Raw genomic sequence first — 15,787 nt, forward strand, 5'->3', positions numbered from 1 at the left:
TTTGCACATATCTAGTGCAGGGTTGTAAATTCCTGCAGATCATTGAGTGCAGCTGTTGTGAACTGTGAATGGAGTGAGCTGTGAATGAAGTGAGAGAACGTTTACTAAGAAATAAACATTTCATTTATGTTTAAAAACCCTTTACTCTTTAGTTCCATGTGATTTGACAGCTAAAATATGCATCTGAGTAACTGTATGGGTGACAACTATTCATTCCTTGTAATCCCATATTGCAGGACAAAACTTTTTTTCAGTTAATCTGCACATTATATTTCAATAGCACCTCTAGGTCATTAGTTAAGTGACACCCTGGGGGGCAGGAGAAATCAAATGACAATGTAGGTGATACCTGACATTAACTAAATGCCAGACTTTCGGATGGAAGCATCAAAATTAATCTGAAAATGTTATACCAGTTTTAGTCATTTTCCTAAGAGACTGAAAATACAAGAGGCAGCCTGATGGCATTTTGATTATATTCTCAACTGGGAAAGACCTTACTGAACTTCCTTTCTCGTCTCACACAATTAAAACCTGCTGTCACCTTAATCTTTATTACATTTCTCCAGTTCCTGCCTGGTCTCTTAGGTTCCTCATTTTGTTGATCCTTCATCAAGACAGGTATTTTGAGCAAACCACTATTTTACATGCCAATGATGCTAAGAGGAGCAAATGGCTCTTTCATTTCATATTTAAGGGAGAAGAGGAGAAAAGTATATAGGGATCAACCAAAAACAGCACTATGTGATTTATCAAGTCACTCATTGGTACAATGTCCTCTGTTCCTCCTGCTAGGGAATTGCAGCTTGACATTCACCTATAGCCTCAGTATAGGTCGGCGCTCAGCCTGTAGTACTGGGCACAACTGAGCTCAACGTGTTTTCCTCCTTCAGACCATTCACAGCACCAGCACTAGAGACCTGGAACAAAAGTTTTTTCTTTTTTTGTACACTTCGTCTTTTTTCCCCATTTTCTTTTAACTGAATAAACTTTTTAACAGTATTAGTTTAAACACCTGCAGCCAGAAGTCCAAGTACCATTTGATGGCCTTTTATGTGAAATAAATGAGCTCATGTAGGTCCTACTTCAACTTGAATGGACTGCCTACTATAAATGAATTCTTGAGTACATTTTTACCACCCACTCTTCATGCAGATAGATCAAGCATTTTCTCATTGTTGTCTTCCGAAACTCATTACCACTGTGTCTGTATGGGGGACGCTTATTTCATCTAACTACTGTATGGCTGAGAATAATTCTGGATGGTTTTCTTTCAATTAATTTCAAAATCAGCTGGACCTTTCAACATCTCACATGCACTCTATCCACTAATTCATCTCCCCTGGATTTATTCTAACATTCCAAACCCCTAAGCACCTTCAGATTGCCACCATTTCTTAAGAATCAATTTGCCACTTTCTCCCAAATCCGAATTTTTCATACCAGAAAATGTCTCTGACCTGAGGCAGTGTGAAGTCCTTTTCTACTGGCAGTATTCCACACCCCTGCAGTGTTAGAAATGGGAGTGTTATAGAATTGGATTCTCAGCACCAACTAACATTTGCTTCTACCAGCTCAAAGACCTGAAATACTGGAGTTTAATTAAATTTATTTGTAAGTTTTTCAAAATCATTGCTTATCCCTTTTTCTTCCTCTGCATCCTGTACAGTTGGACTCCTGGGAACTAAAGCAACTGGCTCTGAAGGCGGAAGGATACAAAAATAATCCCAATGACATTTTTATAAACTCCCTACTAAAACATTTCCAAGATTTCCTGTAACATAACACAGTTTATACAGATCCCATGATGTTGGTATCAAAGGTATTATTGAGTCCCTGCTTACCACACAAGCTAGTGTACCTGGTCCAAAGTGGACACAGTGCAGGAGAGGGGTAGGCGTGCTGTGCCCTTCGTAGACTGCAGGGGTAGCTTCTGGAGATATTTGGCCAGACCATAAACTAATATAACTCCATTGAAGTCAATGAAGTATCTAACCCATTGTGACTAAGCCTCCACACCTTTCTTCTAACTCCACCATGGCCTTTGGCTTTATGGTCACAGTCAAATCCATAAGGCATAGACATTTATGTGCCACACTGCATCAAAGCTCTTTCCACATTTTGTTAAATCATTACAAGGAAAACAAAAGCGAGACCTGGTGTGGGGAAGATTACATTGGGTGCTAAATGTGAGTCATCGTTTGCTGGATAAGTGTAGCACTTCTAATGCTCCAGCCTTGCCTATAACAAAATGAACATCAAGTGGGATTGAAGGAGGCCATTTATCTCCTTTATTTAAGGAAAACACCAGGCATAGTAGCTGCTCTTTCCAATAAACATCTCAGGCCTCCATCCACTGAATCCATTTACCTGGAAATATTGACTCTGCATCTTTACGTTGTTTTTGTAGGTGTGCTCAGAATGCTTTCCATTGTGAAGATGCCAGAAAGCAGAAGGCTTTAAAAATTAGGTGTCTTGAAGGTAATATGACTAATTTGCAGACTGTTCATTTCTAGGATCAGAGATTCAAAAGACCTCAGCACCCACAACGAGGGTACTGTTTTGGAAGACCTCCGTTCCCGTTTAGGTGCCAAAATAAGTGGCTAGATTTTCAACAAAGCTTAGCATGGTGGGCACTGTAAGATCTGAGATCTGTCCCCTACTCTGGGAGCTGAGTACTTGGAACTTGACTTTGAGGCCTTTTGAAAATCTGGTCCCTATAGTATAATATATGTTCAGCTGTTAAAGTAAATTGAACCAGGAGGGACACTTTCACTGCCCCAGACACAGAGAAAGGAAAACTGTAGGGGAGTGTAGCTTATTTAGGCCAGGGAGAATGAGGGGATCTGAACTTCTCCTGCTCCTCCTTACTTTAACCCCTGAAAACATGGGTTGCAAGCAAAGCAGCTCCTAATTCCAGACTTGGACAGGAAATGCAATATTCAACCATACAGAAAAGGTAAGTCACGTTCTACTCATAGTGACGCTGTCTGTGATCCTGTTGATTGCAATGGTTCTACTGGGTAGAATTTAGGCCCACATCATTACCCAAGAGCAGGGATCATTTATCATTTCCAGTGAGATCATGAGGTTATAGTCTTTATATGTGGCTAATAGAGGAGACTGTAGATTGAAAGGGTTGGTGGTCTGAACGAAAGCCCACTGAAGTCAATGGGAGTTCTTATTTGCACTACTCAACATTAGCAAAGATTTCACAATAAAGCGCTCTGGTTTTTAGTTATAAAATGAAGCATATGGCACATAAAAGGGAATATTTATATCAGAGATTGGGATGATATTTTTAAGGTTGAGGATTATTAGGCCATAGATCGAGACCTTCAAATCTGGTGGTTGAGTCTGTCTCTAAAGGCATTCAATATAAAATTAGTTAAAATGCTGGAAGGAGTAACAGAGAGAACTACTTGTCCCAAGAGGTCTTCCTGAAGTGCATTTCTCAGGAGATCTTCTCAACAACAATATTTTATTTGGTAGGTTTCTCTTGAAGGTCCGTTCTTTAAAGGGATGCTATCATGGGATGCACTCACTGCTAGTGGTGCCTCCTCCTGGTCACTTTGGGAATTAGCTCTTTCCAGGTGCTGCATCCTTTTCTGGCTGTGACTTTATTCATCCTGTCTTGCCCTGCAGCCCTTCTCATTCCAGGAACTGCAGCCTAAGGTTAATTGATCTAATTTACCCCTTCAGGCCGTGTGTGGGGTGGATACTCCATCGGAAAAGCTTAATTCATTTGTGCTCTGATTTGCATTTCCTTCATGCAAAATGGATGGATCGATATCATCCATGACAAAGAGTTCAGTTCAGTTAAAAAACTGCATGGTTATTCCAAATGATATAGAAAGAATCCTCTACTGTCCTAAAGCAACCACTGATAATATAATGCAAATATTTGGACATTACATTTTAATGAGACACTCTTAGAAAACAAACTTAGTTTGTTTTTTCTCTTTTTGTAGCTGTACAGCTGAGAAAAGACAATGATTGTAGAAAAATATCTTTGCATTTAATGTGGATGAAGAAAAGAATTCTGGTAAATACTAAATTCCTTCACAAATACCATAAGCAGACAGAAAATGAGAAGTAACAGGGTTAAAAAAACACTATAAAATTTAATTTGATAGGGTTACTACTTTATGGCATATGCAGTAGCTGCCACATAGAATAAATGTATGTTTTTCATTATATTTTTATTACACATTTAAGGCACATTAAGGAGAAAACAAGCATCAAAGAAAAGGAATAAGAAACATATTAGATTTAGAAAGTAATCACATCAGTTTTATGTATGGTTATATTTTGTGAAAACAGAGAAAAATGCATGTCAGATGTCCTTTTGTGCTCTTTAGTAAGCCATTCTTCCTTGGGAGAACAATATTAATAGATGCTTTGCTACGTTTGTCGGCTATTACATAAACATTGTCTTTTTTTATTATAGTTTCTTCTGAGTGTGTCCATTCCAGTTTGAGCAATCCAATACAGCATCAGGAAAAATACATTACTTCTATATTGTCTCTCAAATGGATGTTACTTTATGTGTGTGCGCTATGCTTGCTACAGTCAAACATTCAGAGTTACTCAAATGCAGTTTAAGGAGCTTTTTCATACTTGTCTGCACAGATGAAATATATGTAGTTGCTTGAGACATCCTATTTCTATTGTTCTATTTTGGTTTTCCCCCTGGAATAACTAGCCATATAATAATACCTAGCTCACACATAGCAAAATTTTTCATAGTTGTTCTCACAGCATTTCACAATCTGTTAATGTACTTGTCCTTGTGAGGTAAAGAAATATTATCTCCATTTTAAAGATGAGGTTATTTCCTTCTATCAGCTCTTCCCCTTTGGTTTGCATTGTATCTCTCTTTCATCAACAGAAGTTTATCCAATAAAAGATATTACCTTTTCTATCTTGTCTCTCTGTTCCCTTCTAGGGCATTCCTTCATTGATGCTAGTACATGTTTCAGTACATGGGTTAGCATGGGCTTTGAAAATAATGATGGATATACCCTAAAAGACCTGTGGTAAAAACTTGGTCCCATTGAAGACAATGCCAAAATTCCCGTTGACTGCCATGGGGCCAGGATTTTATCATTGGAGTTAAGTTCACATAAGCGCATAGGACCAGATCCTCAGCTAGAGTAAAATCAGCCTATGGAGCTTTACAGGTTTTCAGAGCTGAATTTACATCCACAAAAGTTTAGATGTCCTATCAGAATTCTCTCTTCTCCTGCAAAACTGGGATGGAAACATGAGAGCAGATTCTCTCATGAGATTTTCAAAACATCTTGGGCCAGAAACTGCTCCATCCACAGGAACAGCCTTTAGTAATATTTTGGTATTTTTATCTCCAATCCCTTCGGGAAGTCAGAAGTATATGTCCCATTCGGTTCCCTAAATAATAATAGGGTACTGAGAGTCTTCAAATATTGTATGGGAGCTTTGTCAGAATATATTGAGGTGCTGAGAGTGCAACACTTTTTTTCCTTGCCTAATTGCTACAGTAAATTTAACAATGACAATTGACATTCTCTATCTAATAAATGCAATTTTATGCTCAGATTCTGACTATTTTATATAGAAAAAATTCATAGTTTGCACTAGTTTGTAGCCTTATCAGCTTTATATTTTCTATAAATGTCAAGATATTTATTCATTTAGACAAGTGTCACTCAAAGGCTAATTACTTTGCCTTATTAATGACTGAATTTGTATTTATGTAAATTTAACACAATAAATATTCTGAAATAATGAATTACTATTTCAAAATCATCACTAGTTTAGGATCCATCTTACTTTAAAAAGAGTGGGATTCCACATTTGATGCTAATTAATATTACAGAAATAGTTTTGTATTATTTTTCAGAGTTAGAATAATCAGCTTCACTGAAACCCTCCAAGAAACTATGCAATCATATGCTATAAATTACTTATATGATTACTAGTTAGTACTTATAAGATTATTGGTTAGTACTGGCAGTGCTTAGAAGTGCCAACCAAGATTAGGTGCTGGACATATACATTAATAAGAGGCAGTTTACTATCTAAATGGACAAGACAGGCAAAGGGTGGAAGAAAGGAAATAATATTATCACTTACAGATGGGAACTGAGGCACAGAGGACTGGATTCTGCCACCCTTACTCACTGTGATTTACTACCTACTCCAAAAGTAGACCCAGTTAAATCAAATCAGATTTCATTAGGGTTTGGAGTAAGAATCCATGTGTGCATATCCAGCTGCAGGACTCAGGTCATAGCCTGTTCACTTGCTGTGGCATGAATTGTGTCTTGCTGTGAAACGGGATAGCATGTAGCATAATGGGATCTGGAATCCTGGTTCACATCAAGTGATCACTAAACAATTAAAAATATCAAACACAACTGAAAAATCAAAGTATATTTGTGAACAATGTACAAAAGAAAAAAGGCCTACGTTTACTACATAAAACACTTATAATGAATACATCAACTGATGCCAGGATATAGCTTGTTGTTTTCCTTTTGGATTTACCTTTATTTTAATTATTAACATGCTGCTACAATATCATAAGATTCTTGACCCATGTGTAATTTTCTGCCTTCTACTTATTCCTACTAAGGAACTTCTTTAATCTACTGTATCCATCTTGAACATGAAACCAAAATCAAACATTCATATATTGTTGCATAATTCTTTTATTTAGCTAACAGCACAAAGAAGAATGACCAGCATTTGTGCAGTATGTGAATACTTTCACTAAGCTATAGTAACGTTTTGACAATTAATAGAAATATACTACATGACAATTAAAACAAGGGTATGGATTTCTTTTGAACTTAAATGTACATCTATTTCAGACCAGAAAAGGAAAGACAATTAATCAGAAAGATCGCAGAAATATTCATGTATTAGCGGTTGTCATAAAACATTAACTCATATTACATTTACATTTCTATGAAATATTAGGCTAGTTCCCATTTGGTTGAATGAAACAACCAATGAATAACAATAACCACTGGGGGAAAAATGACATGTTCACACAGCGATAAAAAGGCTACTTCACTTTAGTAACATTAATAAAATTCTGGGAGCAAAGAGAATTGAGTTTCACTGGCCTTTAAGGAAAACACACTGAACAAACAATATTTACTGTCAATAGCAGGATTGACTTGCAGAATGAGTTATTTATTTTGCTGAAGAGTCTATTGAAAAGTGACAATGGGGCAATCGGTTATTCTCATTGGAACCTTTGAATTGATGCACAATGGGAAGAATATCCTCCTGGGATCTCTTTGGAGGGAGGCACTGGCAACAATGAAGAATTGTGTTTTCAATTCCAAATCAATGTGGAGCTTTTATAACCATTGTTTACATCAACATAATTTCACTTTACACAGCGGTCATGTACTCTTCAGGAGCTCTCAGGTCACTGAGTAAAGGGGGAGGGAATAAGCCAATTAACTTACTATAGAAATATAGTTAGTATTTCTTTTTCTGTTCCAAAAAGACAGAGTGATATATGTGGATGGCTAGGCAAATTGCTTTAGAACTTGATCTATATCATCCAATATTTGAAAAGGTTCTACACATTAATGAGATGATCAACCGGCTGCTAAGGTAAATATATATGTGCGTGTGTGTGTGTGTGTGTGTGTGTACACATTGGGAACTGAATAGATGCGCAAAGTGTGTTGAAATTCACTAGTTATTGAAACACATAAAGGACCAAATTCTGGGTTTCCTCCTCGTAACCATTCTGACCTGGTGAGGAGGGGTGGAGCTCTAGTGGTTGGGAGGCAGTCCCCTCAGACATTCTGCCTGCACAGCTCAGAATGTCTCAGTGGTGAGAAGAGGCAGAATGCCTTAAAGCATTGTTCACTGATGCTACAGAAAACATCCTGCGTTCACACACTATGCAGGTGGGCAGTAAGGCCCACAGTGTAGCCACAGCCTCTATCTGCATTACTCCTTCGCATCTGCGGAACTCTGCTAGATATGATAGCCAAGTATCCAATTGGTAAGAAGTTCTAGGTCAGTATTTTGTCTCTTTGCCTGAGTTCAATGGGTGCAAAGACATTTCCTGCTCCCTCTTCCCAACTACTGCTGTGTAAGACAAGCCAGAATTTATCCTTGGGGAAGAAATGAACTTGCTGAAGCTTTAAAATGATCATCATTGGTTATATACTTTGCTATATTTTCAGTGCAGTGTTAGAGACACGGGGCAAAATTTTGTTCTCTGTTACATCTGTGCATCTCATTAACTGACTTATTGGATGCTTACAGCTGATCCAAAGCACAGTGAAGTCTTTGGAACATCAGTGGATTTTGGACTAGGTTCGTAGTCAACATCAGAACTTTCTTGCTTCTTGTGAGCTTGTTTTGGATCCATACAATTATTTCCCCACAATAATCTTCTCTGTTCTTATATTTAATTTTCTTGATTAATTTAAACTAATTTGTAGTCAATTATCATGCACTTCGTATAATTAGAGTAAATGTGTAATCATGTAATTAGGACAGTTAATTGCAATATTTAATGATGTTATATAATTTTCCTTATTAAACCTAATGAATAAAATGAAACACACATGCACGGCAGACAATTTGAAGGACCAATCCTCAGCCGATGGCTTCCACAGCTCTAGGAAAAAAAGCAAAAAAGCTTTTAGTCCATATTACTAGGTGCCTGCAAAGCGGGTTCAAGCAAACGAGAGGAGTGTAAAAAATGTACCTCGTATATGCTAATTCTGGCTTCCTACTTTTGATTGCTAATAAATGGTGCCATGGATTTAGTAAATAAACTAGAGGGAAAAAACAATTCTCTCTGTGAGACTTTCTGCCACACTTTATCTCTGATTAAATTTTTGAAGCTAAGTTCTAGATCTGTAAAATACTGTCTGAAAAACAGTAGTGCAGAGAGGTTCTGCTATAATAAGCCACTATAGAAGATAATTCTCTGCATTCTTGCTATCATTGCATTATACTACAAACTCTTTCCAGCATTAGAAGCCTTTGCAAGGTTAGTACACATAAAAGAATATTCAGTTGATTGATGATTTTGGTAGTCAATCCTTCAAAGTGCAGTCATAGGGCCAGACTCTGATCTCACTAACACTGATGTAAATCAGGAGTTACTCTAATTTAGTCAACAGTTGTGGTGTAAAGTGTGAGACGGGAATCAAGTGCAAAATGTTTAGCAACATGGTAAGATGCTCTAGGGCCTTCTTCCTGAGCTAATAGGTTGGTATGCATGGTAAGTTTAATGACGCCCATGGAAAATGGGCCAGCAGAAGAGAAGGGCCGATTAAAAGAAACACTAAAGTAATGCATGAGAAACCAGGATAATACCATATGTGAAAGCCAAAGGAAGATAAGATGTTGAGCAGAAAAGAGTGATCAGTGGTATCAAGAGCATTCGAAAGGTCAAAGAGGATGAGGAAGGAGCAGAGGGCCTTTGATTTGGGCAGGAAGAGATCAGAGAACAGTGGTCAGGAGTGGTCAGCAGTCCTTCTGTGGTTACTGATAGTATTCATGTGACAGGGTCTATAATTTGGATAATCTGGGGACAAACACAAACCGGTTGATCCAGGAAATTCTCTGCTCTCAGGTACCGAGGTCATTAAAGGGGCTCAGAACGGGGCTGACCTAAGAGGTGCCACAGATGATGGACAGTGATCCACACAGGCATGAAAAAGCCCTCTGCTCTTATGGGACACAGTGCACAACGATCTACTGTTATGGTGATATTCCATCATAAAAATACTCTGAAACTAAGATGATGTCTGATCCTTTGGGGCCTGAGCCTGCATACACTGAAGTCAGCGACACAATATGATCATTTAATGGCGATTGTTTTATTATTTGTATTGCAATAGCGTCTATAGGTCCCATTGTGCTAGGCATTGTGCAAACACATACTAAGAGAGTCCCTGCCCTAAAGAGCTTACAGTCTATATAAACAAGACAGACAAAGACTGAGAGAAAAGGATTATTATTACCCAAATTGTCCCTTGATGATTCTTACCCCTACCATTTCCAGATGGGAAACTGAGGCACAGAGAGAGTAAATTAAGGAAGTTAGTGGCAGATCTGGGAAGTAAACCTAGATCTCCTGAGTCCAGTCCAGTCCCTTAACCACTAGGGCTGATGTATTAGTACACTAGACATTTAAGCGTCAATAAATGCTAAGAGAAATCTTTGCAATGGTCCTCTCCTTGCTTAAAGCTGTTCAAAGGAAGAATGTATGTAACATTTCTCTTTGTTTGGTGTTTGCATACATATGATGCATTGTGTAACATTTATGAATAATCAAATATTTTATAATTCTGTCAAAACCCGAAAGAGAATGTCTTTTCTGGAGAGATGGTAATATTTCATTGTTTCCCAAAACCCTTCCCAAAATGAATTTTAGCTCAGTGATAGTAATTTTCTAATGCACATAAATGAGAACAATGTGATGACTCTGGAAGCTGTTGAGGACATATGAAGCAGCCGGAGATGTCTGAGTCAGTGAGGGAATGAGCCAGTGAGGGAAAATCTGGTCCTGGAAAGACTTATGAGTCAGAGACGTCAGAGGGTGCAGCTGATTCACTAAAGCGTGTTTATGGTTCTGATGCTAGTAAATTTAAGGCAGCATGAACATTTTGGGGGGTGCTGTGCCACCCCCCATCCCACCAGATATAACTCCTCCAGGAGCTCCCCCCTACACAGAGGGAGTGCACACACTGCACCCGAAAGGAGGGTGCAGAATGCTATCCCAGCCAGCTCCACTAAAGTGAAATGAAGCTGCATTTCCCTCAGCTCCTTTCTGGCGATTTGCATCCTGGAGGCTGCTTGGAGGAGCAGTCCCCACGATCTCTTGACTTTAGAAACTATTGTTTTTTTGGCCGTTAAGCAAGCGGTACAAGGTGAGAGATAGTTCATGCTATATTGGTCTGCCATTGTATACTACTTGACAGCTTCAGCTAGGGCAGATTGTAGCTAGTTGAGTGTTTCTCACATGTAGTATGCCGCAATGGAACTCCATTGATTGTTCTGGCTTTTGTTTTGTTTTTAGGTACAATTTCAAGGAGTGGATTTTCATATATTAAATTGTTCGTGGCACAGATTCTGCTCTGTCATAGTAGCTGAGACCAGTTCGGATGCTCTCACTCATGTTTCCTAGGTTGGAATGGGGTGAAATGAAGGCAGGTCATTCTCACTGGGGGGCCCTTGACTCTCAAACTCACTTCTAATAGTCGGTCTGTCAGGGCAGCGCTGAAGCACTTAAGTCAATGGGACATAAGCACGTGCTCAAATGCTTTCCTGAATTTCAGCTAGGGTGCCTGGATTCTCAGAGCAAGGCTTATTATTTATCCAGGCTTTTTCCTGAGAGGACTTATTTGAGCAGGGTAAAGTTTCTTGTGTTCCTTCAGCAGATTTGTTTTCTCCCTTGAAGAGCTCTTTTGAGCTGATGTGTTTGACAAGATTAGGGATGTTTTATCATGTGTTTTGTTACTGTAATTGATGTATCTGATCCTATAGCCACCTTCAAAGTGAAAAAGTAAATGAAATAAACATAAAACCAACAACCCATCAGACACAAATTCTGCCCTCATTTACACTCGGTGCAACCCCACTGAAACCATAACGATAAACATTTTGAGGGCTTGACTTTCTACTCTGGAACACCAGTTTTACAATCACATTACTCTCTTGAAATCAGTGGCTTCCCACTCGTGTAGGAGAGTGGTGAATCAGGCGCAATATTTTTAAAGCACTGTGGTCACCATTCTAAAGTTAGCATTTTCCAGTAGTTCCTGTATGCATTAATGGTATGTGTGACTATGACTATCTCCCTGTCTATTTAGATGTGGACACACCTGGGTTAATTCTACGATAACTATATTTGGATTTATGACTGTAGAACATCTTAAAAAAACTGCTTGGTCAGTTTATTTTAAAACCTAATGACAGGAAGAAGAAATACATTGGAGTAGCTGAAGAGTGTCTCACATATATTTGCCATCTCAGAGCAACCTTATGTCATAGTACTTCAGACATTGGTGTAGTTTGACTTTTATATTTGGGGATCATGGGAGGGGGAGGGGGCAGCTCCAGAGCAACCAATAGGACTGCTCATGTGGGGAGGGCAAATTCCGTGCCTGCCTGAGGCTTGCAGTTTGGACACCTCCTCTCCCCCATCATCCCCCAAACTATGCCCACGACTTTAATCTATTAAAAAGAAATGTTACAGAATTCCACTGAGAGGCAAACGTTGCTAGACAAGATCCTCCCTGGTTGTTTTAATTATTTTAGGGAAAAGTTCACATTTTGGACTATGGTTCTCTTTTAAATTGAGTTAAGGGAATAGTAAAAAAAAGTAAAATAAATATGTAAGTATATAATTTTTCTCTGTGGTCACATAAACTCAACATGACCAAGCTTCATTTAAAAATTTCACCTCTAGGATGAACATTAGAAAATACTTCAAATTGCAGCCTAAAGGGCAATTTTACAGCTGTTAAAAGCCTTGTAAAATTGGATCCACTTATTAGCCATTTACAAAATATTGATCTAGAAATTGTTTGATTAAAAATTAATCCATGTTAAACTTAATTTACAATGAAAGGGCCAGATCCTCAGATGGTTTAATTAGCATAGATTTTTGATTTCATGAAACTACATTATTTTACAGCAACAGAGATTTGTACCCAATATTTTTCTGTACAGTAGGAAAACTTAATATATTTAAAAGAAAAGCAGTAAACTGTTATCCGGAGGTATTTTATTTATTTATGTTACAGGATGTGAACTCAAAAAGATGGGACTTCACATACTTTTATGTAGCTGAATTCTTGTGCCACATTACAGCTCATATATTACAGAGGTAGTACATGATGGACTCAGTCTTATGCCATTGAAGTCAATGGGAGTTCAACAACTGGCTTTGGTAGGAATGTGAAATATTTACACACGTGCATAGTCTCTTTGATTTATGTGCACAAGGATTCTTCACATGCAGAAGGGTTGTAGGATAAAGCCCTTAGGTCTGATATCACCCTGATGGGTGTGGTTTTAGAATTTGAATAAAATAGTTTTGCGTGATATAGTGTTATTGCAGGGAAAGATTTTACTCACAGTGTAGTAAAGTGTGCAGGTTACTTGATTGTTCAAGAGCTGATCCTACAAGCTTTATTCATGCTAGTAATGCTAACTTATATCACAGTTAGGATATGCAAATTATATACAAGGTAATTTGTAATGGTTATACAATCTAATGAGAGGAACCCAACAGGAACAGGAAGTACTTTGTCTTGCTTTTAGAAGGTTAGAAAATTAAATCATGTCTTCTGTGCTAGGGTCAGTGCCCAAAGCTACTAAAGACTTCTGTGAAGTAGTAAAGACACACAGAGTTGGCTGAAAGTTCTCTTTTCCTCATGGAATCTGTACTAAATAGAAATAAATTCTCAACTATTCTCTGCATATTAACTAAGCCTGAGTCAAACTAATAATCTAGATGTAGGCATAATCGTGGCATTCTTGTTTAATCACTGCTCTGCCAACGTGAGCTAACAGACAATAGGATTATCATGATCAGAACCTAAGAAATCTGCAGACCTAATGAAAATCGTGTGTGTGTGTCTGTGTGTGTATATGGCATTTTAATATTATACTATTTTAAAGCATCTGCTAGAATGATATACTAACCTTTCTTACTCCAGCCTTCCTTACCCACCTTCTCTCTGTCTGGTTCTTCTGCCCACTTAATACCTGTGCCTTTCGTACAATATGGCCACTTTTGGTGTGAGAGCTAGGCCAGATCAAAATTTTTCCATAGTAACTATTTAAACAGAAAATCGGGCTTTCAACTGAATGACATTTTTAGTCCAAGTGTCGGCTTTCTGTGGGGAATTTCAACTTTTCATAAAACAAACAAAACAAGCAAACAACATTTTGATTTTTGGCCCAAAATTAAAAAAAAAAAAAAAATTCTGTTAGGAAATATTTCTTCATGGGAGCTGCAGTTTGGGTGCCTCATGCCCCAGTCTCCCAGCCAGATTACCTCTCCCAGAGTTTTGCATGATGCCTTGCGGTGAGTCAGCAAGAGGGGTAACGGTGGTTCACCATGATCTAACCAGGAAGCCTGGCTCATAGAGGAGAACTGGGGCATAGGGTATCTCAACTAAACTTCAGTGAAGCAGTGCAATGGCATTTCTGAATCAGAATATTTGGTTTGCAGCTGAAAATCCAGGGGCTGTGATTTATTTTTGCCAAAACAGTTGAAATTTTCCATAGAACACGTCTCCCTTTTTCTTACCAGTTCAAGAAAGAGTCTTCATCTGTGCAACACCAGCCACCTGCAACAACCTTCTTGTATCTCTCTGTCTCATCTACGCCTTGACCCAGGAAAGCACCTAAACAGATGCTTAACTTCAAGCACACGAATACCCCATATTACTTCAATTTCTATATACAGTACTAGAAAGAGTATTTTGTAGAATTAGTAGTTTATAGAAATGTATTTGAATGTTTCATTTATTATTCACTTTAAGGAATGTATCCTAAATATGTTTGTACCTGTGCCCCAAAGAGCCTGTTGACAAAGGGGTCACAGTCATATAACAGTGGGACAGGGTGCTGGCTGGGAACTGAAGGTTAAGCCAGCCCTTTGCCTGTGGAGCCCTAATCAAAGGGGGAGTGGACTCAGTGGAGCCAGCTGAGCGAGTCTGCAGAGACTGGGCTAACAGGGAGCAGCTATTACGCTCATTAGACCGGCCCTATAAAGGCTCACAGGCAGGAGCTCAAGGGGGGTTCACCAGAGACTCACAGAAGGGAGGTAGCAGGAGCAGTTGGAGGGGCGAGCAGTCAGCCTGTGAGGGAAACGCCTCAGTTGGAGGGGAGCTGCCCTGAGTGAGGGCTGAGACTGTGTATCCCCTGAGCCCGGACTGTACTTGTAAATCGTTGGTGGTGGTAAAAGCCTATGAATAAAGAGCACTAGTGGGAGCCTGAAGCTGTGATCTGTGCGTGGTTTGTGGAATCAGAGGCACAGAGCAACAGCGGGGGCTGGTGCGAACCTGCTACAAACAGCAACTCCTACCAGGCCTGACACACTCATACACCTAACACATTGTGGGACGGTATTTATAAGGAATGTCGTGTAAGGTATTAAATAAAAACTTATATCTTACTGACGAGGTGAGCTGAGCCTTACAAAAAGCTTATGCCTGCTAAAATTAAATGTGTTAGTCTTTAAAGTGCCACTGAACTCTCGTTGTTTTTGCTGTATACAGACTAACACGGCTACCCCTCTGGAACTATTATATCTTACTGGTTATTATCATTGCGTGGTGCAGGTAGGGGTATCAATTAAAAAGTTCAAAGTATGTACTAAAAGTATGCTCAAACTGTGAAACCAGGGCGGGTTGGTAAACAAGTTTATCCCAGACAAAAAAATGTTGGTATGCCCATCTGCCTCAGGTCTCAAATGCATTGGGATAAGCCAAAGACAATGGGAATTACATTCACTTCTGAAGTCAACAGGAAAAGCAAATTTACAAGAGGATGAGAAAAAGGGACCTGGCACCAGCAGCCTGGGGAACAAACAGCAAGAACACTTTTCAAAGGACTATAAGAAGAGGGGGGAAAAAACATTGTGGTTATCCATCACTGAGGGAACAAAGAGATTGATGCCTTTTGTATCCAGGAATGGTGGATCCCCAGCCATGTGAGTTGGTGATGCTAAGAGGTGGCATTAGGTGAGAAACTGCCTTAGACAAGAATTTCAGCCTGTAAAGTTTTAGTCCAATGG

The 15,787-nt window shown here is 38.9% G+C and overlaps 1 long non-coding RNA gene across 1 annotated transcript; it reads left to right on the top strand.

Moving 5' to 3' along the window:
* Positions 1-2,425: 2,425 nt before the first annotated feature.
* On the top strand, positions 2,426-4,675 carry LOC137150526 (uncharacterized). The gene is made up of 3 exons (XR_010918998.1): positions 2,426-2,481; positions 3,972-4,045; positions 4,451-4,675. It is a non-coding gene; the product is annotated as an uncharacterized lncRNA (long non-coding RNA).
* Positions 4,676-15,787: the final 11,112 nt, after the last annotated feature.

The sequence above is a fragment of the Emydura macquarii genome, unplaced genomic scaffold (genome assembly GCF_026122565.2).
Source record: "Emydura macquarii macquarii isolate MOO-44397 ecotype Brisbane River unplaced genomic scaffold, CSIRO-AGI_Emac_v2 contig_968, whole genome shotgun sequence".
NCBI lineage: Eukaryota > Metazoa > Chordata > Testudines > Chelidae > Emydura > Emydura macquarii.